The 27,026-nt window shown below is 40.4% G+C and overlaps 1 protein-coding gene across 3 annotated transcripts in view; it reads left to right on the forward strand.

Annotated features, from left to right (window-relative positions):
* Window positions 1-22,175: 22,175 nt before the first annotated feature.
* LOC113929628 (zinc finger protein 474-like) overlaps window positions 22,176-27,026 on the forward strand; it is a 59,044-nt gene continuing 54,193 nt past the window's right edge. For all 3 annotated transcript variants that reach the window (XM_027606659.2, XM_027606660.1, XM_027606661.1), the window contains exon 1: window positions 22,176-22,307. The gene's annotated coding sequence lies outside the window, so the exon portion shown is untranslated. The remainder of the gene's footprint in view (window positions 22,308-27,026) is intronic.

Below are 27,026 nucleotides of genomic sequence, written 5' to 3' on the forward strand. Positions count from 1 at the left end.
ACGTTATTCTCTTAAAATTCAAAAATGTTTATCAGGGTTCATGTTCACTGTCAAGATTTTTGCTCCCTTTCTTTCTGCCCACACTGACGTCTGGATACAAGGGGAAGCTGATGCAGCCTTTGAACGTGGGGGAGGGCAGTCTTTCTCACCAGCATTTGCTCAGATACCCTCATCTTGCCTTGTTCCTGGGAGAGGGGTGTGGTGTCCGCTGAGTTGTAGCTGGTCTTTTATGGACTTTGCTGGCGTGCACAGGTCAGTGATCATGGCTATAGCCATGGTCTCTATTACGATGACCCTTGTGCCGCCAGAGTCCTCCAGGGTCTGCGAGTCCCATACATGAGTGCCCCGCTGGGAAGCTCCAGAACGTTTGCCTGCCTTCTGCACCCCTCACAGCAGGGTGCAGGATTCTGTGAGTTTGCCAAAGGGCCCTCCCTCAGTTATTGCTGTTCTGCTCCTGTGAGCCATGTTGCTCTCAAAACAAACTGGATGTTGGGCTTTGCTCAGGAACATAGTCTTCCTGACTCGTTCTGTGGACAGGGACTTCCAGCTCCAGTGCTCTTGAATCATCCCTCGACCGGTTTGATACCGCTCCGCTTTACCTCGGGGATGTTGACGGTAAGAGGTGAGCTGGAATACTTGGCCATGATCCCCCTACCCAACTCTTACCCTTCTTGGCTCTGCCACACAGCACCTGGACAAATCTCCCCCTATTTCTGTTGGATCAAGGCTCTCCTTAACACCATTCTTCATTCTATTTTTGATTATGGTTTACAATACATGTGCTCAGACCCTCACATTTTGTTTTTGATCTATAAAGGGAAGTTTAGGGTTTATTTTTTAAAAACTTTCTATTTCAACAAGGGCTGGATTTCGATGCTATTATTTCACAAAGGACTCGAAAGAATTTATTTTTAGATTCAAATCTGAGTAATGGCATTTTTGATCTGGGGAATATCTATCTATTACTCCTTCTCTGGGACAATAAAACTTTGGGTCTAGCCTGAATTGCTGAAGGGCAATAGTGAAGAGGGTGGGGGGGACTGGATTACTGTGAGTAGGTATATTCTTCCCAGGTAAAATATGACCCCAGGACTTCTTCAAGCCCGCGTTGTTTATATGTGGATACACACCTGCTCAAAGTCATTTCTTGTTCTGACCCAAGGAGTAGCAATAAAAGATCCCTAAGAAGCTGAGTTCCTGGGTGAACTAACTGGACACTGAAGAAGTGAGTAATAAAAACACCAAAAGGTAGGAAGTGTCCAGTATCTGATACAGCTAGGGGATTCAGATGGAGATACCATCTGCATAAGTCCTCATCCCTAACCCTGAGAAAACAAGGGAGCATAGCTCTTGATTCTTAACATGCCTCCCCCAGCCCCTGCTGACCCCATGCATCTCTATCAAGTGTCAATCACAAAGTAGCTTTAAGAATGTCTTCTTGGCCTTGTTTGCCCATTAAAGTATAGACATACAGAAAACAGTTCCACAGATGGGTGTTTCCTCTTATGAGAGCCATTTCCTTGGGTCTTTTCCAAAGAGAAATTGACAGAAGCACTGGCAAGCCAGTACTGGCAGATTTTTTTTTTCCTTTCCAGAACCTCCCAGATGCTCCACTGTTTTCTCACTTGCATTGTTTCATTAAGAAGTTTGGTACAATTCTGGTCTTTGTTCCTAGGTAGGTAAAGTTTCTTTTCTTTGTCTGGCTCTCAAAAAAATGTTTTATCACAGATTTTGTGCAGTTTGGCTATGATTATGATTATGTGGTTTTCATCATGTTTTTTGTGGTGTGGTTTATTGAGTTTCTTGCAGCTGCCAGTTGTAATTCTCACCAAATTTGGAATTTTTCAGGCATTATTTCTTCAAATATTCTTTTGGTCTTCCCTCCTTTAGGGACTCCAGTTATGTGTATATTAGGCTGCTAGATGTTTTCTCGCAGCTATCTTATGCTCACAATATATATTTTTAAAATTATTTTTCCCCTGTGTGTTTTATTTTGGATTATTTCTATTGTTATGTCTTCAAGTTCATTAATGTTTTCTTCTGCAACATCTCATATGTACAACTTCTGGCTCTCTTAGAAGAAATGCAGAGTCTGCTTGAGAGTCTCTCTCCCTCTCCCTCTGCCCCTTCCCCATCTTGCTTGTGATTTCTCTCTCAAATAATTAAATCTTTAAAAAAAAATTATCATTTCCAACATCCTTAGATAATATGAAATACTTGGGGATACATTTAACAACAGATACTCAAGTCCCGAAAACTCTAAAACAGTGTTGAGAGAAATTAAAGAAGACTGAAATTAATGGAGAGTTATTGCCTGTTCACAGGTTAGAAGATGTTAAGATACTGCAAAGAGGTTAATTCTCCCCAACTGATGTATGGGTTCCGCTCAAACAAAAAAGGAAAAAGAAAAATCCCAGCAGGCAGTTTTGTAGAAAGAAACGAAGAAGCTAATTCTAGAATTCACATGGAATGAAAAAGACTTAAACAGACACAAACGATTTTGAAAAAGAGGAACAAAAACAGGAGACTGACACTACCCAATTTGAAGATTTATAAAGCTGCAGATAACAGGCAATACGGTATTGGTTTAAATACAGACAAATGATCAGTGAAACAGAGTAGAGGGTCCAGAAACAAACCCACACATTTATGGTCAACTAGTTTTCAAAACAATACAAACGCAATTCAAATTATCTTCTCAACAGATGGTGCTGGAACAAATGACTATCCATATGCAAACAAATTTCAATGTATATCTCATACCACATACAAAAATGAACTCAAATGTATGCTCTAGAACTACAAAGTTTTCATAAAACAACACTGGAGAAAAATTTTTTGACCTTGGTTTAGGCAAAGATATCTTAGATACAACACCAAAAGCAGGACCCACACACACAAAAAAATCAGTAAATTGGACTCTATCAAAGTTAAAAACCTTTATCTACCGTAGCCAAATTATGGAACTAGCCCAAATGTCCATCAGCTGATGAATGGATAAAGATATGGTGTCTGTATACAATGGAATATTACTCAGCTATAAAATAGAATGAAATCTTGCCATTTGCAAGGACATGGATGGAGCTAGAAAGTATTATGTTAAACAAAATAAGTCAGAGAAAGACAAATACCATAGGATTTCACTCATTTGTGGAGTTTAAGAAACAAAACAAATGATCATGGGGTGGGGAGAAGAGAGGATATCCAAGAAACAGTCTTAACTCTGTAGAACACACTGATGGTCACCAGAGGGGACGTCGGGGGGGGTGGAGGAAGTAGATGATGGGGATTAAGGGAGGGCCCTTGCTGTGATGAACTCAGGGTGATGTATGGAAGTGTTTGAGTCACTAAATTCTACACCTGAAACTAATATTACCCTGTGTGTTAACCAACTGGAATTTAAATAAAAGTTTAAAAAAATTAAAAACTTCTTCAAAAGGTCACTTTTAAGAGAATTAAGACAAGTCAGAGACTGGGGGAAATATATCTGATTGGTAATGCGCTTGTATCCAAATTTCATAAGGAAACACTCAAAATTTAATAATGGATTAAACAACAAAAATTTTTAAATGGGAAAAATATTTTTAACAGACAATTATGAAATAATCAGCGTTCCAAACAGTGGATATTAGAAGGCAGAGAAGAGGGCCTGATTTTTAGCCTGGTGATTGGTGATAAAGCGAGGTAGTATGCCTTCAAGTACTTGCAGAATTCCGTACGCTTCCTCCAGCTAGCACGAGGTAATTGCTCTGAAACTTCTCATACATGCATTATTTGTTCTGTCTTCCTTTACATACCCACCAACTCCTCGATTTTAATAAAAATTAAAGTAATTTCTTTTCCTCTCATACTACCAGAGTGCTAGACAAATGTCATCTTGTACCAAAACAATTTTATGAGGAGTCAGGAGTTTATGCTGTTTTTCTAAATTGCCAATCAACAAAAAATATATTAAGGGCCTATCAGGTATAATCTCTCACACTAAGTATCGTTAAGCAGACAAGTATAAAAAACAACCTTTATCATCAAAGAGTATGAGATGTAGCTAGAGCTAAGGAGCACAAGTTTTAAAGGAGAGAAATTTGAATAGACACAAATTGAAAATAACTGTTCATTACACACGGAAGAGGGACTTCTCATAACGCAGTGCATGGTTAAGTGTCCAGTGAACATTCCAGACAATGGTTGCCATAAGAAATTTGAGGTTCATAATCCCGGCTAGTTGGGGAAGATTTTCTTAAAAGAAGTAGGACTGAAGTTGGGTCTTGGAGGGTTTTATAACATGCACCAAATGTTTGGCTAGACCGAGGAAACACACAATTGCTTTTAATAAATTGTTGGGCTGATGTTCTGTGTTCAGAGAGTCAATATGTTCAGGGAATGCACGCTGCCAGTAAAAAGTCAGGCCCTTTCGAGGCTGCTGACAGCCCTGCCAACGGATTGCCCTTCTCCCAGGCCAAACACACCATGGGACTGAAGTCTTGAAGGGCTGGGTCAGAAATAGCCCACTTGACAAAACCGGGATGTGTTTGTGGAAGTACATGCTGAAGCACCTGTGCCCACCAGTGTCTGACGTGGTTATTAGTCCTTCGCTTTGTCCAATGGGAAACTTGTTCACAGATGTTACTGGGGGGAAAGAAAATGCTCAGTGTTTACAGGGCAAACCTGCTCTGAGGAAACCATTATGTTCAACTGAGGAAATGCCATAGTTATTTCGGTATTCCTTTAATTTTGGAAGCCTGTATGATTTGCAGGGCTGACCAAAAGGCTTTTTTAAAAATCCACAAATAAACATGAAATTCCTGTTTAATATGGTGGATGTTATTGGTTTTTGAAAAACAAAAGAACAGTCACTCTTGAGCCCAACCGAAAAGCTCAAGGCCTTTCTGGTATGGACAACCCAGAAATCTTACGACATAAGCCTTATTTCCGAGTTAGAACACCTACCTCAAAAAGTAGGCTCTGCAGGAAGGCCCTTTCTATCTGAACATTCTGAAACTGGTAGCAAAGAGCAGACAGATAAAATAAAGCTAAGAGGAAGTTTCCGTAAATCAATCTCTCATCGGCAGTCAAGGGATTTTCTCCCCCTTGAAACAATACTCTCTAGCTCTTTTTAACTTAAGCCTTTTCTGAGCTGGATAAATGGAGGAGAATGCATTTGGGTTCTTTATCCATCTTAATGCCTAATAAAGTGTTTATTGTCTCTCAGAAAATAGAGTAATTTATAATTTTTTTCATAGATATGTAACCTCTGTCTTGATGAATCAAAATAATTCTGGAATCAGTTGAGGTCACCTGTGATAGTTGATGTAAACCCCCTTTCTGGACATTCTTACTTGGGGCAGGCTGGAGATTACCAGGGGATGATCACTGATCTTATCTCTGTCTCTGATGAGAGATCTGATTACCTCTGGTCTTAAAATTCCTACTTCTATTGAATTTTTAATCTCCTCTCATCACACGTGTGGTGTATGACCACTGACTTTTGCAACTGACCCAAGGCTGTGTGTGGAGGAGAATTTCCCAAAGATTTGGAACACGCGTAAGGGTGGAATGGGGTAGATGGTAGATATCTTGTGTTTATAAAAATACTCTAGACGTTTCTATAACCAACAGGCCCTCTTTTTCTAAAGTAAGGACCTAACCTCCCCCTCCACAGTATAGCTTTCACTTTTACTCTTCAGATCTCATTACTCATTCTTTAAAGTTTTACTGGCCCCCAATCCAAGATTCCTGTAAAGTAGTTCCTCTCTCAAACTGGCCCCAGACCAGTGCTATCCAACAGAACTTTCTGTGATAGAAAATTTCATTTATTTAATGCCGTTCGTTGTCCAAATATAAATGAGCAAATCATGATTCTCTGTGGAAGTGCTTGATAAATAATTTCTTAGAGCAACCAAACAATTTAATATATCTAAGCCATGGTTTTAAAATATATGATTTGTGTTTTTCATTTTTTAGGATATACTCCATTTATATATACATATTTTTTTTTCTTTTGTCAATTGTCTCTAAGGAAGTTTGGCATACCCTACAATGGGAGCATGTGCTTGATTTTTGCCTTAATATACTTCCCTCTCAGAAATTAAATATGCCTCTGCTAATGTGCTGTCCTGCATCTAATTGTTATTTCTTTCAGTATAAGGAATGAGTTTTGGGGCCCCTGCAATTCTTTTAAAGGAAGTATTACTTCTCCCAGGAGTATAGATTTTGTTTCACAATATATATTTGCCTTCCACATTCCTTCCTTTAAAATGTTTATTACAAATGTTAATCTCAGACAGATGGGTTTTGTTTTTGTGATTGACCCTGTGTTTAATAGATGCTGTGAACGCTTCACAGAAAGACTTTTGCTTCTGAGCCAAGGCCTGGCATGGTAATTCCTTTCTGAAACACTGCCTTGTTTAGTTATTTGCTTCTCCTACCTTTACATCTCTTCTGCTTTCTTGGAGGCCTAATCATTCAGGTATTACGTGAAAATTTAGCATTTCTGTTTAGGAAGATCAGAGAAGACTGATGCATGCCCAAGCATTTCCTCTTGTGACTTGAATTCCACCTTCCAGGTGTTTTCATCTTCGCTTGGGAAGTAATGCAATTGTCTTCATTCTGTTGGGTGAAATGAGTCCTGCAAAAGGAACCTTTGTTATTGGGCTAGTAATTTATTTTCTATTTGTTTATCACATTAAGTAAAATATCTACTTTTATCCAGTCAATTGTTTGCTGGATGCTAGGTTTCCAGTCTTAGCATCTTAAGTTTTAAACTTTCAATTATAAGAGTTACTCTTATTTTGTCACCCATAATACATAATAATTGACATTTAAAGTCGCAAGTATCTTTATTACATACCTTATTTGTGAAAGTAACATAAGCATGTGAATTTAAAATGTGGGCTCAGGAAGAAAATAACCCACAGTCAACCACTCTAATGCAATGATTCTTTTATTTCTTTTCACACACATGTTTTCACTTAGTTAAAATAATGACGTTTGTACAGTTTAGTGTCTTACTTTGTAATTAGTTAACATTTTATTGTATGGTTTTTCTATGTTGTGACGGTCTCCTCAGACCTCTTTTTTTATAACCATCATTTCAGTTGGCTACATATTATTCTATTCAGGTGCCACACTATAATTTACTTAAATAATCCCCTAATGGTGAGCATTTGGAATACATCTGATATTTAAGCCTGATAAACAAGACTCCTAGGAGCATCTTTGTATTTATAGCGTTTTACATATTTTGTTTAACCTAATAGTGGAATTATTTATCTATTTATAGGAAATGTATCATTTTGCCCAGACCCATGTCTAATAGATTAATCTATCCATATCTATTATTGCTTTACTGAGATAGCTAAATTTTGAAACCCTAACATCAGGCAAGGGTACAGCCAGTTAGTGTATTGGGAACAGACAATTTTCTACAATGTTAAATATAGTAACAAATTTACTCAAAGTCTCCTTTTGAGCACTATGTCAAGTACTATTCCTGACCTACTAAGAAGACAGCAATGACCAAGTGAGCCACCATTCCTGTCTTGATGGAGCTTTCTTTAGTAGAGGTGCTATGGACCAGTCTATAGAGTGCCCAGTACTTTGGAGGGGGAAAGAGATGTCCTATGGAAATACATAGATAGAGCTCCGCCCCTACTCCCAGAGTCTTATAGAGCTTCCTAGAAGACATAGCATTTAAGTAAGTCCTAAAGAATAAGGAAATAGCAAAAAAAAGGGGGAGGTATAGGAAAAGAAGGTAAGTATACTTCAAGCAGAGCTAATGGCACTTTGAAAGACCACTAAGCAAGGGAGCTCATGTGCATAAAAAATGGAAAGAAAACTGTGCCTGGTGAGAGGATTGTGTGTAGGAATAGTTGAACATTTCTTTTGCCTTTTGCTTAACATTCATCAACAATAGGATTTAATCCTTGATTTACCTACTGAGTTGATAATCCAAACTTTCTTTCCCACAAAAGTATTCCTGTCCTAATACAATTCATTGAATTAAAGGTCAGTTAAACTGCACCCTTGCCAGCATCAGATGGTATCAGTTAGGTTATTGTAACAGCAGAAGAATTAAAAAAGATATTATTTATGTTTATAATGATCATTTCAAGATCTATGGAGCGATTTGAGGGAAACCCCCAAGGGAATTTCTGTTCAAAGAGATCTCCCATAAGTATTTCCCTGAGAACTGAAATTCCTATTGTTTCTTTCCCCTTTGGCTTAAAAATATTGAAAGCTCTTATTAATTTGTAAATTTATTAGTGGAAAGGATTACACATTCTATTCCTTTCAGCTGTGAACACTTTGTAATAAGTTACTTTTTCAAAGAGTTTTGTCCTTAAAGAATGGATCACAGTAGAGTTAAATTCTGATTGTGAATTTTGAGACTGAAACAGTCCCTAAAAATTGTTTCTTTTTGGAATGTGAAAACCCAGGTGTGGGTATTAGACTTCTGGAAGCCTTGGGAAATAGGGCTGGAGAGTGGAAAGAAAATATTAGCCCTGGGGTGCCAGGGTGGCTCAGTCGGTTAAGTGCCTGGCTCTTAATCTCAGCTCAGGTCTTGATCTCACGGTCATGAGTTCAAGCCCCAGGCTGGGCTCCACGCTGGGTGTGGAGCCTACTTAAAAAAAAAAAAAAAAAAGAAAAAGAAGAAGAGGAAGATATTAGCCCCAAAAGATGATGAAATAGTTCCAAATCATACTCTCTGCGCAAATTTTCCTAATCCCAGCCTTGCGCACCGTAGCCATTCTAGAGGAAAGTAGAAAATACCTTTGCAATAGAACTTCTTTTAAACATAAATGTGAGACTTTTTTGCTGCATGGCCCATTACTCAATATCATGCAGACCAACAGAATCATGTTTTCCTTTATACTCTTTGGCGACTAGGCTCTGTATCAGGAGGCACACCCTGTGTCTTAGAGAGTCACAAAGAGTTGCACCAGGTGGCAAGAGTAGTGATTAATACATTTGCTGGCACCAAAATTAGGTGGAGCAATTTAGTTTCAGTTTGGTGATAGGATTCATCATAGCTAATATTTCCTATCTTATGACATTTTCAGTATACTATTCAAGGACTGTGGCCATCATTTGACTGTTTATGAATATTCTGATTCTCCTCTTTCAGGGTATGTTGTAGTGATTTCACTCCTTGCTTCTTTAAGATAATGACTTACTTTGGCCAGTGACATAAGAATGGAAGTGATGTCTGTCTCTTTCAGATGGAAGCCTTAACCAGTGGAAGAGGGGATCAAATGGGCTTGAATCACACAGATTTAGCGGCCATTGGGAAAAGTGAGATTGTGGGGACTACTGAATGAAGAATAAATTCCCGTAGTAGCCAAAGCAATGAAAAGGGACAGTTAACACAACGGGATTTTTTCTGGCCACACTGCACTTGTTCTGTGGAAAAGCTAGCATCCATCAAATTCTTCCAAAGTCATCCCGCAAGTTCTCAGGAAACTCTTGCTGTGTGTTGCCGCCAAATCTTTTGAGTTCAGTGTGCCATCTGTGATCTTCTCTTTGGCTCCAAATCACTATGGCAGTGACAATGAACAAAGAAGCAGCTCTTTCAGCAGTGCACGTTAGAAGCATTCTTGCCACTGTACTGCGATTGCTGAGCCAAATTGCAATGCCATCTGCTCAGGGCAGTGGCACCTAAACCAAATTTTGACTGTTGCAGTTAATACAAATGCCCCCTCTCGTTGTTATGGAAGCTTTTAGCATCGATATAGACATGCATTGGACTCCCAGAAATCTCAACTATGTTAGTTTTTATTCATTTTTTAATTCTAGTCCTGTCTCAGTATAAATATGAGGTCCTGGTAGCTCGACCAGAGTGACAGACAGAAAGGGGGCTGTGCTGTGAATCATCCTTACCTCTGTCCTGGCACTGAGTACTCCAAATAAACCAGTGCATCTAAAAGGACAATAGCTGGGGCTATTTTTTTTTTAATCGCTGTTGCGTAAGGACAGCCACAAACCCTCTGACCAGTTGACCAATTTGTGTGGTACAGACTGTGTGTCTCCAAAATGCAGTCTTCACTTCTCTATTTAGTAGCAAAATTTGAGTTTTACCTGGCACACGGACCTTAAAGTCCTACATGGCTTTTAACGGGAGGGAAATCTCTTCCATTTCTTCTTTTCCCATCACATCTGGTTGGATTGGAGATGTAGTGCTGAGACCTTGAGCAGCCACCTCAGAGACTACGAAGCAGAGAAGCCCCACATTGATGGAGCAAGAAGCTACAAGAAGCATGAGTCCCTGACACTGTGAAACCGCCTCTCTGTCTTGAATTGTTTTCACTCAGACTGTTAAATGAGACATACGTACATTTCTACGTAAGTGAACCTATTGTTCTTTTCTTTTTTTTTTTTTTATAACAGATACGTCTGTAGCCTAACTACTAGAATAAGAAAATGGAGACAATAAAAAGAAAGCTACCGAAGATTTGGGGGAGAACTGGCAAGATCAGAGTTCTTTTGGGGTAAGAGATACTTAAGGTAAAGCAAGAAATTAAAAATGCGTTGTTGACAAAGTTATACCACCCTGTGTTTATTCAGTAATGGGAGAAGCAAGTGTGTGGTTTCCCCAAAAGAATACACATTAGTTAACTTACTATAATTCTGCAACCCTTATCCTCAGTATGGAACATCAAAAGATGCTTTTCAATAGCTGATGAATTTCAATAGCTAACTTCACGTTCTGAGCCCAGCCGTGGGAAATAACTGATCCTCTGTTTCCTCAGAATTGTTTCATTGGAAGAATAAGACAGTAGAAGAAACACTTCAGCATCTTTTGTATCTCTACATTCCCCTATTGCCTACTTCTGTGCCAGGGGCTAAAAACCAACTTGCTACAGTCTTCAGAGTCAGTTTCCTTTCTGCCAGCACATGAGTCAATGTTCTCTACTCCCAGAAGACTTGCAGCCATCGAATTCCCATACCCCAGGTCCAGTGGCTCTCCACAGGCCACGGGCTATAAAAGATGGGATCTGCCTCTGGGCTGACTGATTTAAGCCCGGTCCTGAATGGATCACCTTAGTTCATATAATAAATAAGAACTGTTTGGTTACAGTTCCCAAAAAACTTGACCAACGGTGGCTTAAGCCATCGTGATGTTTATTATCCCAGTAAAATAAGAAGTCTAGAGGTAGGAGGTTCTAAAATTACTGAACTTCACTGGCATTATGACATCATCAAATACGTAGGTGCTCTCCACTCTTCTCCTTTGCTCTTCAAAGCATTGGTTTTCATTCCTCTTCAGTAGAAGATGGCAGATGCAGCCCCATACTCACATCCCTCTTCAATCCCATTCAAAAGCAGGAAGCTGCAGAAAGTACAGGAAGCAGCTTTCTTTTTGCACCCTTCTGGCCAAATCAAGGAAGAAAATCCTTGCTAACTCAAATTGTGGTCCTCAGGTCACAGCATCATGCCTCACCTGGGAACTAATTAAAATGCAACATCCCTAGCCCCATCCTGATTACCGATTCAGATTCTGTATATTAACAAGATCCTCAGGTGATTCGTACATACAGTAAAATTTGAGACATGCTGCTCTAATGAACTTGTTCTTATGTCTTTTTAGCCAGAGCTTAATGACATGGCTGTCCCCAGGTGGAAAGGAGGAAGGGAAAGTAATCTCCTTCCTTCCTTCCTTCCTTCCTTCCTTCCTTTCTTTTTCTTTCTTTCTTTCTTTCTTTGTTTCTTTGTTTCTTTCTTTTTCTTTCTTTCTCTTTCTTTCTTTCTTTCTTTCTTTGTTTCTTTCTTTCTTTTTTCTCTTTTAAGAAACAGGAAACAGCAAACGAAGTAGGGAAAGTCTGTTGATGGGACAATTCCCAGGATCTGCCATGGTACTTCTCCAGGGGACAGGGTGGTGTGGAACGCCATGCTCCCTGTAGTTCATTACTACTCATTGTGGCTCTCTACGTCCATGTAGCCTCTGACACCTGCCCACAGAATGAAGGCCTGGCCCATCCGCCGTATTTTTAACAGCAGATTGAGACTTTACCCATGTGATTTGGGAAAGGTTTCTCGTTTTTACGATCTTGAGGTTTAAGAGTGCTGTATGACCCAGGAGAATTCAAAGGAAAACATTAAAGCCAGTATAATTGGAGGGAAGGTGAAAATTGTAAAAGAGCAGATTTTTTTTCAGTTGGTTTAAAATATGTTTTCACTAGAGCCGCTAACAAAATCTATTTTCACGTATATCTTTTTCTCTGCTTTGCATTGGTTTTCTGGTCTTACCGAAAATTTAATGAGCAGGGTATTTGTAAACAGGAAGGAATTGGCTTTGAGGATTTTGGTCTAATTTTAAAGATGAAAATTGGGCAGTGGAAGGGTTGAGCCATTAATAAGCTAAGACTTCTTAAGCGTTTCATAAAGTAAAATTCTAAAAAGTTTTTCAATGATACAAAGTAATATGACAAGGATAAAATGGAATATAGAAAAAAATCAGAAAGTAAAGGAATGATGTCAGGAGACTTCTCAATCTTGGAGCAAGGACCTTGTAAATGTCGATTTAAGCCAATTACGGTTTGACTTCCTGGTGATTATGTGATGATTTACAATAGTAGCATAAAAATAACAGATGTCTTTTTTGGTCTCCACATACCTCTGTACATTTATTTGAAGCCTCCTAAATCAGTGCTCTTTCCCAGTGGTGACTTAAAGGGCATTTTGGGAATGGGTTTGGGCAAACTTTCCAACAAAATCTTTACTTGTTTAATTCAATGGAAGAGGTATGCTCCCAATAAACTTATTTTTCTGTTGCTTACCTTTTTGATATGATAGAGAACATTGAGTATAACTCCAGAGATAAAGAAATCTTCGTAGGGAAAAACCAGAATAAACTTCAATATAGACATAGCTGTTTGACTTAAGAAATGCTGCAGACACGCTTAATAGTGTGTCCTTAAAACAAAAGTGCAAATGAATCAGTGGTCGTATGCAGGCAAGCAGAATTGGAGGACGTGTCACTTCTTACAACATTTGGCATGTTTTAAGTGCACATAGTTCTCATCGAATTGGCTGGGAGGCCCCTACAGAGATCTGTTGGCAGACTGTGGTGCCCACTAAAACAACTGAGACTTTCAATAAAAATTCATGCCATAGGTGCCAAAGCAAACTTGTGAAAATTGTCCACTTTCAGGCAACCCGTACAAAAACCTTAGGAGGGCTGAAGTCACTATTTAAAAGGGTCTCCGTAAGAGCCAAGAGAAATGTATCCCTGATTTATGTGAATACAGATTCTTGTAAATGGTAAAGCCGCAGCGAGCCAAATTTGATTTCGTACCTGGAACCTGGATTTGGCTCCACCTGACCTGGCTAGTGAAAACAGTGGGGCTCCTTGGTCCTCGTTCTCGGAGATGCTAAATGGAGATGTCAAGAAGATGGTGAAACTGGATTTTAAATTTAGCAATTTGGTGATGAATTGGGGATTTGGGGGAGTCCTGTTTTTATTCTTTCAGATTGACTGTGGTCATTGAACTGAAAGGAAAATAATATTTTCAACAAAGCAAGAAAGCAAGTTCAATTACGAAACTGGAAGCCTTAAGAAAATATTGGTTTTTTTTTTTTCTTTTTCTGGTATTTGAGTTCCAGATTCTCGTCAAATGGGACTTGTGTCCAGTCTGCTCCGTGGTAAATCAGAATGTCACCACTTGACCTTGGCAAAGTTCCCTGGTAATGAGGATGAAAGGTGTATGGAACAATTTGTGTCTATCTGAGTCACTGAGTTTTCCTTCAACAGCACAAATGTGTCATCTGTTTTGTCGTGGCTCCTCTTGAGCAATAGAAGCTGCAGTGGCCATCAAGAGGAATGGGAAGGGCACCCGCCTGCGGGTCGTAAGGCAGGATTCCCACATAGCTATGTGACTGTCAACGCATAGGCTTTCTGGAAGGATGCAAAAGAAACTGGTAACACAGGTTGCTGCTGGAGTAGGTCCTGGAGTGGGAACCTGGTGAGTCAGAGGTGGGAAAAGAATTTACTTTTTCATGTATATGTATATATCCCATTCAAGAAAGCATATGCATATGCATATGCAATACACACACATATATGTGGATTGCTCATTGAAAAAAAAATCAATGTAGTATCAAAAGACAGAGTGAGCAAACAAAGGCCATATCCTTCTTGGCTCTCCATTGCACTGGATGGATAATTTTCTCCCTCTGAACCTTAAATGACTCTTCTAAAATGAAGTGGGATAAATTTAGACTACAGAAAATACTAATGTTTCTTAAAGCAGGGACTCCCCAACCATAGAAAATAAACATACTCATTTTGAGTCTGATACTGGAGAGATCATGTCTTGTTAACAACATGAACCCCAAGCAGTATCTTACTAGCTGAAAAGTTCAAAATTCAGTGGTTGTGTTAGAGCAGCTGCTCTGAGAAGGAGCGTTCAGGAAGAGGGGGAGAAGTTGCTAGGAGCGGAAGCTGGGTTGGGGGGGCAGGAGAGCAGTGTGGCTAAAAGCTCATGGGGGATAACAGACAACTTGGTCACGACCAGGTTCACCTGACAGGGATCATCACCTCTCAAGAGCCTCTGCCTGTCTGTGCTTTATCTAGGAGTGAATTTCAGTACGGCTGCCCTTGACTAGCCCAGCTGAACTTGTCTTAATATCTTCCTGTAACTGGGCTCTGGCCTTGTTCCTCAGCGTATGCACTTGCCCACACTTCACGGCTCCTAGCTGTATTCCTGCCCACTCTAATTTCATTACAACTTGCATGGGAGAAGACTCATCTCCCTCCTCTGTCCCTGAACTCTTTCTAACTGGCTTTGACATTGAAAAGGTGATTTTACACTTAGTCACATACGACTGAATGTCTGCCGCCTCGCTGCTTGGAGTAGGTGATGTGGGAAAGAGTATAGGCTTTGAAGTCAGGCAGGCAGGGCCTGTGTTCACATTTCCAAGGTGTCCTCGCTTGTTGGCTGCAGAAATATGACTAAGCTACTTAGGCTTTCTGTACCTGCTGCTTCATTTGTAATGTAATCCCTTAGTTATGCACCATGAGCCTGAAAAGAGCCTATTGATCCTGCCTGTTCTGGAAAGAAAACATTCTCCTTTGAACACCCAGAGAGTTAGAGCTGACCCTGCCTATTCTGGAAAGAAAGCATTCTCCTTTGAACTCCCAGAAAGTCTAGAGCACAAGGCTCAACCTTGGCACTACTGACATTTCGAACCAGGTAATTCCTTGCTGTTGAGGGCTGTGTTGTACACTGTATAATGTTTAATTGCATCCCTGATCTCTACCCATAGATGCTGGTGGCACTCCAGCCAACCCCAGATGTGATCACGCAGAATAACTCTAGACATTGCCAAATGTCCCTGGGGTGGAGGGAGGGATCATCACCAGTTCAGAAGTAATGATTCAAGGGCGCCTGGGTGACTCAGTCGTTAAGCATCTGCCTTCGGCTCAGGTCATGATCCCAGGGTCCTGGGATCGAGCCCCGCATCGGGTTCCCTGCTCGGCGGGAAGCCTGCTTCTCCCTCTCCCACTCCCCCTGCTTGTGTTCCCTCTCTCGCTATGTCTCTGTCAAATAAATAAATAAAATCTTGAAAAAAAAAAGAAGCAATGATTCAGAGGATGATTTTCCCATCAACTTTTATTTTCGTTCATATAATCAGGCTAGGATTGGTATCTGGACCAAGCCGAGTTGTCTTTTCCTGGTTTCCCTTACCACATACCCTCAATCTATCTTCATTAGGTACCTTGCGAGGGCAATGGGGACGTGGTCAGCTATACTCTGAAAGCTAACGGCTTCATCTTAAGGCATGGTCTGCCTCTACCATGAGCTCTACAAGGCAAACAAACTTGGTCTTGCCGATACGGGTTTATTCTTTGGTAAAGCTTTCATGAGTTAGCACTCTAACCAAGTTTCTGTCTTAGCAAAGATCTGTGGTTAATCAGGGAGTGAAGACAGACAGAAAACTCCAACCTATCATAGCAGTGGGACAACTCAACAGCCTATTGCCTGGCATAAGACGTGGTGCACAACAAGAGTGACCTCTCTTCTTTCTTTCTAGGTCTCAGAATACAGCATTCCTTACTGCCATCTGATCAGCTCCCATGTCTCTCCTGACTCATCCAGGAACTGTGGGCCGTGACTTAGGCTTTGCACTCTTCACTCCTTGACTGGATCGTATTTATATTCATCAAGTCTTAAAGTTAGCCTGAGAAATGTGTATTTTTTGTTTAATCAATGGGGTGGTTAAGAGGAGAAAATTTCTAATAGGTTGGAGGGTGACCATGTTAAAAAGATCAAAGTCGCCGAAGGTGATGGAGAGTGGAAAGACTCTTACGTGAGTTGATTGGGACGCCACTGTTGAAATTCTAAGAAGATGCTTCAGGGAAAAAGGGGATAGAAACCAGATGATAGGCCAAGATGGGGTAAAAACTGAAGGAAATCATGAGAAGAGAGGCAGTGACTTTGACCACTCTTTATCAGGAAGAGGGTGAGTGCGCAGATTCCTGTCTCTTAAGACAGAGGACACCTGAGCCTGCATGTAGTCAGAGGGGAAGAAGCTGGTAGAATAGAAGAAATTAAAGGTGCCAGAGAGAAGGGACTAACGAGGGAAGCCCACTACTGGAGAAGAAATGCCCCTCCCTCTGACACCTACAGAGGGAATGAGAATAAGAGGGCACCTGGGTGGCTCAGTCAGTTAAGCGTCTGCCATCGGCTCAGGTCATGATCCCAGGGTCCTAGGATCAAGTCCCACAGCGGGCTCCCTGCTCAGCGGGGGGCCTGCTTCTCCCTCTCCCTCTGCTGTTGCCCCTGCCTGTGCTCTCTCTCTCTCTCTGTGTCAAATAAATAAATAATTTTTTTTAAAAAGAATGAGAATAAGAGGGAATCCCCTTACAACTTACGGTTTTCAATTTAGAGTTTGAAATGCCCTTCATAAAATGCACATGGAAAGGTAAAATATGAGACTGTTATCAGCCATGAACACTCTAATGTAAACCAGCTTTGAAAATCTGTGGGCAATAAACTGGTGATTAAGTATTCATTAAATATTTATTGTTCACATGCCATAAGGCATTGGACTTCTGCCAGTTCTCTGAAAAGAGAAGCAAAATTATTTCAAAATGTTTATATTACATTAAGTAGAAAATTTTAAGGATTAATCTGGTCTTAACATCTTGTAACTTTTAATTACCTTCAACCAAGCTAGTCACATCATCCTTTTTAACAAAGAAAGGTGTGTGCCCAGCTTGGTGGGTAGATATTTGTGGGTACCTAGTATGTACAAGTTCTGTGTTTGGCTGGGTGTGGTGGGTATTGAAAAAGAGAATGAGAAGCAAGATGGAGGGGTGTGTCAGGACATTCTGGAGAGAGCCAGAACTTGTGAAGGGTTGTCCAGATTCACAGCAGATATTTAAAACCGAGAATCGCAGGCCTTCGAAAGAGGAGGATTTCCAACACAGTGTATTACAAAATGTCTTATAATCACTGGAGCGCCTAGATATAATACTGAAAAAGCATCCCCCATCCATAGGAAGGGAGATCAAACGAAAGAAATCCTTCTCTCTGCCCTGGCAATGTTTTTCATTATGCCAAGGATAAAGCAAGAGAGTCCTTTGACAATTTTTTTTTCCATTGGCGTCTGAGTTTGAAATCTGTGGCACATAAACAATAATTTAATGTCCTCTGCCTCATCAATTTAAAAAAGTCAGGCCAGTTATGTACTTCTGCCTGAAGACAGTTGGCTGGACTAGAGGCTATTCTAAAGCCCACTTCAGCTCCAAGAGTTCTGGTTCTATGGTAAACCACTCAAGTGCATAGAAAATATCATACCCTTATTGGCCTGTGCAAACAAATCCATTTTTCTCTTGCACACAGTTTAAGGGCAATTTACTCTGCTTTTTGTTTTGGCAATTTAGGAAGGTTTCCATGGTTTCTATGTCCTCTTGGTCACTTTTTCTGTGTATCAGCTTAACCATAGATTATCAGAGGCCAACCTTGTCAGCTCTTTGGATGTATGTCCCTCAGGCATGCATTCCATGGAGGCAGTATAAACTGGCTTCGGGGGTGACATAATTTTAGACAACATTGGTTTATGGCCCACCATGAGGTCATAATGCATAAACAGATACCAAGTTTATCTGTGGTATTAAAATTTCCTGGTTGGGGGTGATATGAAAAAATATATATATAAAATGATTTGGAGAGAGAGCAATAATGAAAAAAAAAAAAGGTTGAGGAGCACTGTCCTGGGGCAAGGAGTCCTTGAGGCTTTAAGATGTGTTGGGCAAAAACTGTGGAAAGAGCCAAGATGTCCATCGACAGATGAATGGATAAAGAAGATGTGGTATATATACACAATGGAATATTATGCAGCCATCAAAAGGAATGAGATCTTACCATTTGCAACGACGTGGATGGAACTGGAGGGTGTTATGCTGAGCGAAATAAGTCAATCAGAGAAAGACATGTATCATATGACCTCACTGATATGAGGAATTCTTAATCTCAGGAAACAAACGGAGGGTTGCTGGAGTGGTGGGGGGTGGGAGGGATGGGGTGGCTGGGTGATAGACATTGGGGAGGGTATGTGCTACGGTGAGCGCTGTGCATTGTGCAAGACTGTTGAATCACAGATCTGTACCTCTGAAACAAATAATGCAATATATGTTAAGAAAAATAAAAGAAGAAGATAGCAGGAGGGGAAGAATGAAGGGGAGTAAGTCGGAGGGGGAGACGAACCATTAGAGACGATGGACTCTGAAAAACAAACTGAGGGTTCTGGAGGGGAGGGGGGTGGGGGGATGGGTTAGCCTGGTGATGGGTATTAAAGAGGGCACGTTCTGCGTGGAGCACTGGGTGTTATGCACAAACAATGAATCATGGAACACCACATCCAAAACTAATGATGTAATGTATGGTCATTAACATAACAATAAAAAATTTAAAAAAAAAGAAGACTGTGTCTTGTAATAAAAAAAGATGTGTTGGGCAAGGCTCTGGTGCATCAAATATCCTTTATTTTTTAAGTTTAAAAAGTCTTTATTTAACGCATTTCCTGTGCCCTTTCTAATCTATCACAGGACAATTTCTGCAAATGTTTTAATTTAGACATCTTCAAATTCGATGCAGCGTATAAAACCCTTTCCTTGTGGCAAAAGTTATAGCTTGGAAAACAACTCTCTTGAGATCAGAGTGTTCTGTGTGGCAATCTGACAGTGACGCCTTGCAGGAGGCCGTGAAAGGGGAATCCTCAGGTATCAGCAAGACACACATTTCAGTCCCAGACTTGCTTTGGGGTTAGCCTTACAACTAGGGGCGGTCGTTTAAAGCCTCTAAACCCGTTTCCTCATCTGTAGAACAAGGATACTCATGCTTCACCTGATAGGGTTGTGAAAGGGTTTGAGCTAATGGACATTTGCTGTTTTGAGTCAGGCAGAAAGGCCAAGTAAACCATAACTGGGTAGAAGAGAACAGGAAGCCCAGTGGACCTATTTTGCCAAACTTCACAAACATCCTGTTTGAGTTCCTGCTGCTACCATTAAAAAAAAAAAAAAAAAAAAAAATCTTGCACGCAGAATGTAGCCCCTGTCCAGTATAAAGAATGAAGTATACAAAAGTATTATAAGTCACTTTCAGAGGGGGACTTGGATTTTGCATCAATGAAGGGACATCAGGACCTTCGGAGAAACAGGCAAGGAGCCGTATTTCTCCTGCTCCATAAAAATCACCATGATTTATTCCTTTAATGAAAAAGTCAGGGGCTTGTGCAAGCACAACAGCTGTGATTTTATGAAGGGAACATAAGCCAGATTCCTTGCGGTGGGGCTGTTGCCACAAGGGGTCAGATCTCGATTATTGGTGGAGCCTGGCATCACCCCACAGGGACACAAACATGAATGGACAGCCAAGGGCTTGAAATAACTCTCAATTGTTGTAGGTGAGAAAAGCTCGTGCAACCCCAAACCAGACTAAGTCTGTTGAAGGAAGGGCTGTCTTTGATCTGAGGTTGGGCTGGCGAGGGAAAAGAAAATGGACCACAGTTCCCTTGCATCTTAAACTGGTTGCCGGTTGTCCACTCAGCACGTGTGAGCACTTTCCCTGTTGCCGGGAATCAAGGGCTTTGCTCCTCAATGTTAAATATAGGGATGGGTAAATATCTCAGATTCATCAGCCTTCAAGTATTTTTCAGATGTTTTAGGTTCAAGCAAACAGAATACATCCTGCTGAGCACATTCTCCCTCGATTTTTTTTTTAAGGACTGTGTGTGCTTTATGGGAAATGGAATCCATATGTTTCTGCTTCGTTTACACTTAAGTCATCAAAAGGTTGTGTTGTAAGAGCTATTTGATGTCCAAGATGCCTTTTGAGCTTGATCTTTCTGTCCTTTAAATATAAGCGGCTCAAAAGCATTGGTCCCTTTAAAAGGCTGAGAAAGAGAGAGACCGAGAGAGACAGAGAGACCTAGGAAGGCCTTGTTGGGCCAAGATGAAATAGATCTGAACACCCGGAAGTTCACTTTAAGCTGAAACTACAACCCCATGAATTTCACATGGGTCCCGAATTTGCAAGAAAACAAAGGCTCCTCAGCAGCCAGTTTCAGAAGCGCTCTGATAAATGCAGAAAAGCTGCTGGTAAGTCAGCAACCCCACCAGAGAGGAGAGGGCTCTGAATGCGGCGCTCTGAGCTGCCCAGCAGATGCATATGCCCGCTCCTGGAGGACCTGTTGTTTTCAGGCTTCCCCGGAGCAGTCTCTCCAGCCCAGATAAAGAACCCTTTACGCTCCGCTATTTAAGCGCGGCGGTATCTGCTGTCCGTGTTTTCCTAGGCCAGAGTTTCCTATTAGTTCTTCTGCCATCTGGCCCAAGTGGCTGGCCACTGAACGGAATACTGTGGGTGCACGTGGGATGGTGTTTATTTACTGGGCAATGAGTTTAGAGAAATATCTCACTGAGCTCACAGTAGGGCCGAGAAAACATGGAGTTTGGGTCAAGTACAAAATAGGTTAACTAGGGACCCACAGATTAGGAAACAGCCTGCTGTAAAACGAAGTTTTCTCACTCCCACGCTTAGTCACTTAAGGCATGCTCTATCATTTATCTGTGGCATTTTAGGAAAAATTTCAGGAGAACAACATCCAAATTGGAACTACCTTAGGTGATAGTATAATTGAAACATCATTAAATCTCTCTATATAAATAGTCATCGTTGGAGCATTGCAGAATGTTAGGATGTGGAGCTTCATGGTCCAGCAGGCTCTTTAGACATGAATTCAATAGAATTCACAGTCCTATGAATCACCTGTATTTCCCAAATCGGTTATCTGGGGGCAAGAAACAGGGTTGTAGAATCTTAGAGGTCAGGGCGTATTTTTTCCCCCAACTCCGCATCTTAAGGAGCATTTAGTAGGATCTTTTCAACATTATCCAGCAACTACTGCTATAAACATCTCGGTGTACGTTCTCTGAGTTTGATTACACACGAGCACACACGCAGAGTTTGATGAGATCGGAGCATTTATTCTGTTTCGAAGCTTCTCTTCCCACAAATAGACTGTGTACTTTCCCCACGTTTGTAAACTGTTTTACCTCAGGAGCTTCAGTGCATGCAGAGTATTTCATCACAAGAACGTACCACAAGTAGCTTAATCTCTCAGTATTTTTAAATATGGGCCTTAGAAAAATCATTCTTTCAGATACATTTTAAAATGTTGACCTGAGTTCTTAAAGTTGTTTGCTGTAACCTGGGACACATTAGCAAATAAACTCCCCATAATGTCCACATCTTCATGGAGAACCTCCATCTGTTTCCCTAGGAGGCCAAGCTTCCTCACCTACTGTAGATGATGCTTTCTAAAGACCTTAGACAAGATCAGCAAGACAGTCAGTAAATTGTTTCTTTTTCTTCCTTAGAAAAAGAAAAAGTCAGTTCTACTCCATTTCCTCCCTGAGAAGAGCCCTGTGACTTAAATTCGTGCCCCTCTCCTCCTTTGCAGCTCAATCCGTTGGAGTCAACTTCCAAGAAAGCTGAGATCCATACCTGTGGTACTGCTGGTTTCAGAGTACACCCTCCACCCCTTGTTTTGGATTTTTCCAAGCCGTTACCAGACAGCTCAGTCTTGTCCCTTTTGTTGACAGGTTGCCAGGATACCTCCAGGCTTCAAAGGCTGGGGTTCCTCTTCCGGGCAGCCCAGCGGCACATACTCTAAGAACTCCTGCGGGAGGGCATGTGAATCGTGGAGCTCCCAGCTCTTCTGCTCCTGTTTCCACCAGCTCCCTCCCTGAGGGGCTCAGCAGGCCATGATACAAGCTGAAGCAGAAGGGTGACAACAAATATAACGAGGTGAGGCTTTCTCGGAAGGCGTGCTTTTCCTCTGTTATCTAACTAATCAGTCAGTCTCCAACCTTACCTTTCCACTAATAATAGCCTCTTCTGTTAGGTCATCCTGATCTCCTCCACTGCCGTCTCACTAGTATGTCATAAATACTTTCTCACTATAGAAAAGGAACCCCAAATAAAAATAATGAATCATGAAGTAAAAACCCTCGAGTACTGCTAAAACAAAGTAACAAGTATCAGTTTACTTCATTGGATGGTGCTGGCAGTAATGTGAATCATGGAGTCAATGTTTTAGGGGCTGAAAGAGAACCAAAACCAAATTCCATTTGAAAGGATAATATTATTTAAAGATTTTATTTATTTCTTTTTATTTGAGAGAGAGAGAGAGAGAGAGAGAGTGGGGGGGGAGGTGAGGGGCAGAGGGAGAGGGAGAGAATCTCAAGCAGGCTCTGCACTGAGCACAGAGCCAATGCAGGGCTCCATCTCATGACCCTGAGATCATGACCTGAGCCAAAACCAAGAGCCAGACGTGCAACTGGCTGAGTCACCCAGGTGCCCCAGGAATAATGTTATTTAAATGTATAATTATTTAAAAATAATTGTCTTAAAAGAAAGGCGAATAAAATGTTTTTACATTAATCCAGGATTATATGTTTATTAACCAAATTATCCTTGAAAGAAAAAGGGGTGAGAAAGGCTATAGTTACTCAGTTGGGTTGGTGGATTTTTTTATTAATTGAGCTAAAATGTACGTGGGGAAATGTAACTGATCTCAAGTTCTTAAATTCAAGTGCTTAAAATCAGTGAGTTTGACAAATACATATAACCATGTAAACTATCACCTTCCCCAAGACACAGGACATTTCTATCATCCAGAAAGCTTCCTCATATCCTTTCCAGTCCTTTGTCTCTCTATGAGCAATGAGTGTTCTGATTTCTATCACTAGAGAATAATTTGGCTGTCTGTGAACTTCATAGGAATAGACTCACACGGTATATATTCTTGTATCTGGCTTCTTTGGCTCAACAGAATGTTTTTGAGATTATTACATGTTACTGTGTATGTTACTAGTTCAATTCTTTTTATAGGCGAGTATTATTGCATTATGGGATTATTCCACATTTGTTTATCTCTTCTCCTATTCATTGGTATTTGGCTTGTTTCCATTTTGAGGGTCCTATAACTAAAGCTGCTGGAACCAGTCTTGTACAAGTTTCTCGGTAAACATATGGTTTCATGTATCTTAGATTCAGACCTAGCATTGAAACTGATGGTAGATGTATGCTTAACTTTGTAATGGGTATGAAATGATATGGCACTGTGATTATAATTTGCATTTCCCTGACTAACGAAGTTGAGCATTTTTACATAAGCTTGCTGGAGATCGCTAGCTCACTTTTATTAACTATCTGGCTAACATTTCGTGTTCATTTTAGATGCTTCTTTTCTTGTTTATATCATCTTCACTGATCTATAATTTGCATCCAGTAAAATGCACACATTTTAAGTACACAGTTTGATGAGTTTTGACAAATGATTACATCCATCTACCCACCAATGTTACCAACATAAAACATGCCAATTCGCCTTTATAGTGCATTCTCCTCCCATCCAGCCACCCACAAGCAATCACCGATATACTTTCTGTCCCTTGAAGATTAGCTTTGCCTGTTCACAGATGGAATAATTCAGCATACTTTTTGTTTATTCAACAAAACATTTTTGAGTGGGATCTATATCACTGTATCAGAAGTTTGTTCATTTTTATTGTGGGGTAATATTCTATTCCATGAATGTGCCATAATTTGCTTACTCATTTACTTGTTGTCGTACACTTGTGTTGTTTCTTAAATTTTTCACTATTAAGCATAAAAGCTGCTGTAAACATTTGTATACGTCTTTTGTGGACATATGTTTTCACTTCTCTTGGGTGATTTTTTTTTAAGATTCTATTTGTTTAAGAGAGAGAGAGAGAAAGCAAGAGAGAGTGTGAGTGGAGGGGAGGGGCAGAGGCGGAGGGAGAAGCAGGCTCCCGGCCGAGCGGGGAGCCCGACATGGGGTTCAATCCCAGGACCCCGGGATCATGACCCAAGACAAAGGCAGTCGCTTAACCGACTGAATCACCCAGGTGCCCCTTGATGGTGGTTTTTAAAGAACATGAGTTTCTAATTTATATGAAGGAAAAATTTTAAATTCTTTTTCTTTTAGGTTTAGTGATTTTTGTGTTTTGTCTGAGAAGTCTTTGTATCTCCTGAAGTCCTAAAGACATTCTCCTTTGCTTCCTTCCTGAAGCTTTATAGTTTTTATACTTGTACATTTTATATATTAAAGTTTTTAAATTTAGTTCTATGACCCACTTTGAACTAAGTTTCATGTGTGGTGAAAGAAGAGAGTTGGTATTAACTTTTTCCCTACATGTATCCAGTTGTTCTACCATCATTTGTTTAACAGATTTTCTTCCTTCCATTGAATTGTCTCAGCGTCTTGGTCAAAAATGAATTGACTGCATATGTGAACCAGCCATATATTTCTGGACACTTTTCTGTTACATAAACCTATTTTTCTATCTTTACAGGCATTGTTAATTTTTAATAAAGCAGCTCATCTTGGCTTATAAGTAGTGCAGCAAGTATTAAAAACAAATATACAAGTGGAGCCCTTCCATGACTTCTTGCCAGTGGAACTATGCACAAGAGTTTGAATTAGGTTGGGCATTTTTCCTTGCATGTTGTCCAGTTTTTTCCCTAGGCAATAATCTGATCTTAAGTGATTCTATAACAAACAAAGCCCAAAAATATACAGTCAGAAATGTATTCAAGAATGATAATCCCAGCAAAAGAGATGCATTTTTCAAATGTATTTGTACAGAATGATACGTGAATTTAATTTCCATTCGTTCATTCAGTAATTTATTGAGTGTCTACTATATTCCAGGCACGATTTTGGACAAAGAAAGAGGGGAGGAGATTATTTCTTGGTTCAAATTTTTGTAAGGAAACATTATTCATAATCTCTATTGCCTATTTAACAATGTATTCCTCACAATTATAGAGTCATAATCTCTATTGCCTATTTAACAATGTATTCCTCACAATTATAGAGAAAAAAAACCTGTATCTGGTAAAGTAAACATCAGATTGAATGTCTTCATACATTCCTGTGAATTGACAGAAAATTCTCAACTCTCAAGTGTTTACTAAGGAACATTTCCTCAGGCTTCCCAAGTTTGCTATCGCTGTTGAAAGATACCCATTCCTTCTGAGCCTCAGAATGTAAACTATCATTTCTTCCAGTTGCATTTTTCAGCTTATTTTAGAATTTAAATTTCATGTATTTTTTCTAAGGAAATTTCTTCGCAAACTTGGACCTTAACATGGCTGTTTCTTCTCTGTGTCTAAATAATTTAAATGAATATGCAATATCATCTTAAATAATTTTCCCAACTTCTGTGGTGAATGAAACATTTTCAAATATACACGCAATTCTAAAAAAAAAAAAGAACAACAGCAAAAACAAAAAACCCATAAGTGACGAAGACTGTGAACTATTGCAGAACACCCTTCCTGAGGAAGCAGGTGGTGATTCCTGTGGAGTCTTAACAGCATTTTCTGAATATCACAGCACACAAGTATGGTACTAGGCATAGTGTATACCATGCTGGGGCCGCAGAGAGGGAGAATGTATGGGAGGCAAGCTGCTGAGAGCCTCAAAGTGGTGACAAGCTGCAAACAGAATGTCCAGAGTGTAATGCAGCAAGAGTATTTTGTTACTGTGTTGTTGTTGTTTTGAGAGAAAATTCTACGAGGAGCCTGACAGAGTCCTGTGCAAGCAAAATTTGGTAGAATTCTGGTTGCATTGAGTGCTACTTTGTAAATTCACGTTGATTCCTAATTGGATGTTTCACTGTTAAGATAAAATGGGGTCTCATCTGTAGGCTCTCATTCAGGAGTCATCAAAGTTATCCTGTTAAATGCCCAGACAGTAAATAATTTAGGCCTTGTAGGCCATATGCTCTGCAGTTGTGGGGCAAAAGCAGCCAAAGCTAAACACAGAAATGAATAAGCGTGACTTGGTCCAGCAAACCCTTATTTACAGAAAGAAGCAGACAGCTGGCCAGATTTGGCTAGTGAGCCATAATTTGCTGACACTTGTCTGATCTTCAGTTCTGATGAAATACCTTCCCATCTCATACATTGACATTCAAAGGCCTGTGGCTCTGAAACTCTTCTTCCTTTGTGCACCCAGTCCTTTGGGGTTCCCTTCAAAAGAGATATGACTTCCAAAGAGAACTAAACTTTGAAAACCATGTGCACTCAGAATGCAGGTGACCAAGAGAGACAAGGCACGAATAAGTTCAGCTCAGGAAAGCCAACTTCTCGGATCCTTCTTCAGCTCTCTGCCTAGTCACACAGCTAGTCCTGATGTAGCTAATGCTATGATCTAGCTAGTCCCTGTCGGTGATCCCCATTCTTGGGGGAAGCTCCAGGCCATCGAGGCTTGTTGCTCATGACTTGATAAACTATCTTTGCCATGAGGGCTTGGTCCGGTACGCAGTCCTTGGCTGCATTCTCATTTCTCTGGGATTTGGTAGAGTTACACTTCTAAAGCTAGAATACTAATTCCTAATTTCCTGAGGAATACAAGGGACAAGAGTTAGATGCTCAGGGATCCCCAAGACTTGAGAAGATACTACAAAGCTAGCTGCTAACCCTTCCTTTCCA

This window comes from Zalophus californianus, chromosome 5, assembly GCF_009762305.2.
Source record: "Zalophus californianus isolate mZalCal1 chromosome 5, mZalCal1.pri.v2, whole genome shotgun sequence".
In the NCBI taxonomy this organism is placed as follows: Eukaryota; Metazoa; Chordata; class Mammalia; order Carnivora; family Otariidae; genus Zalophus; species Zalophus californianus.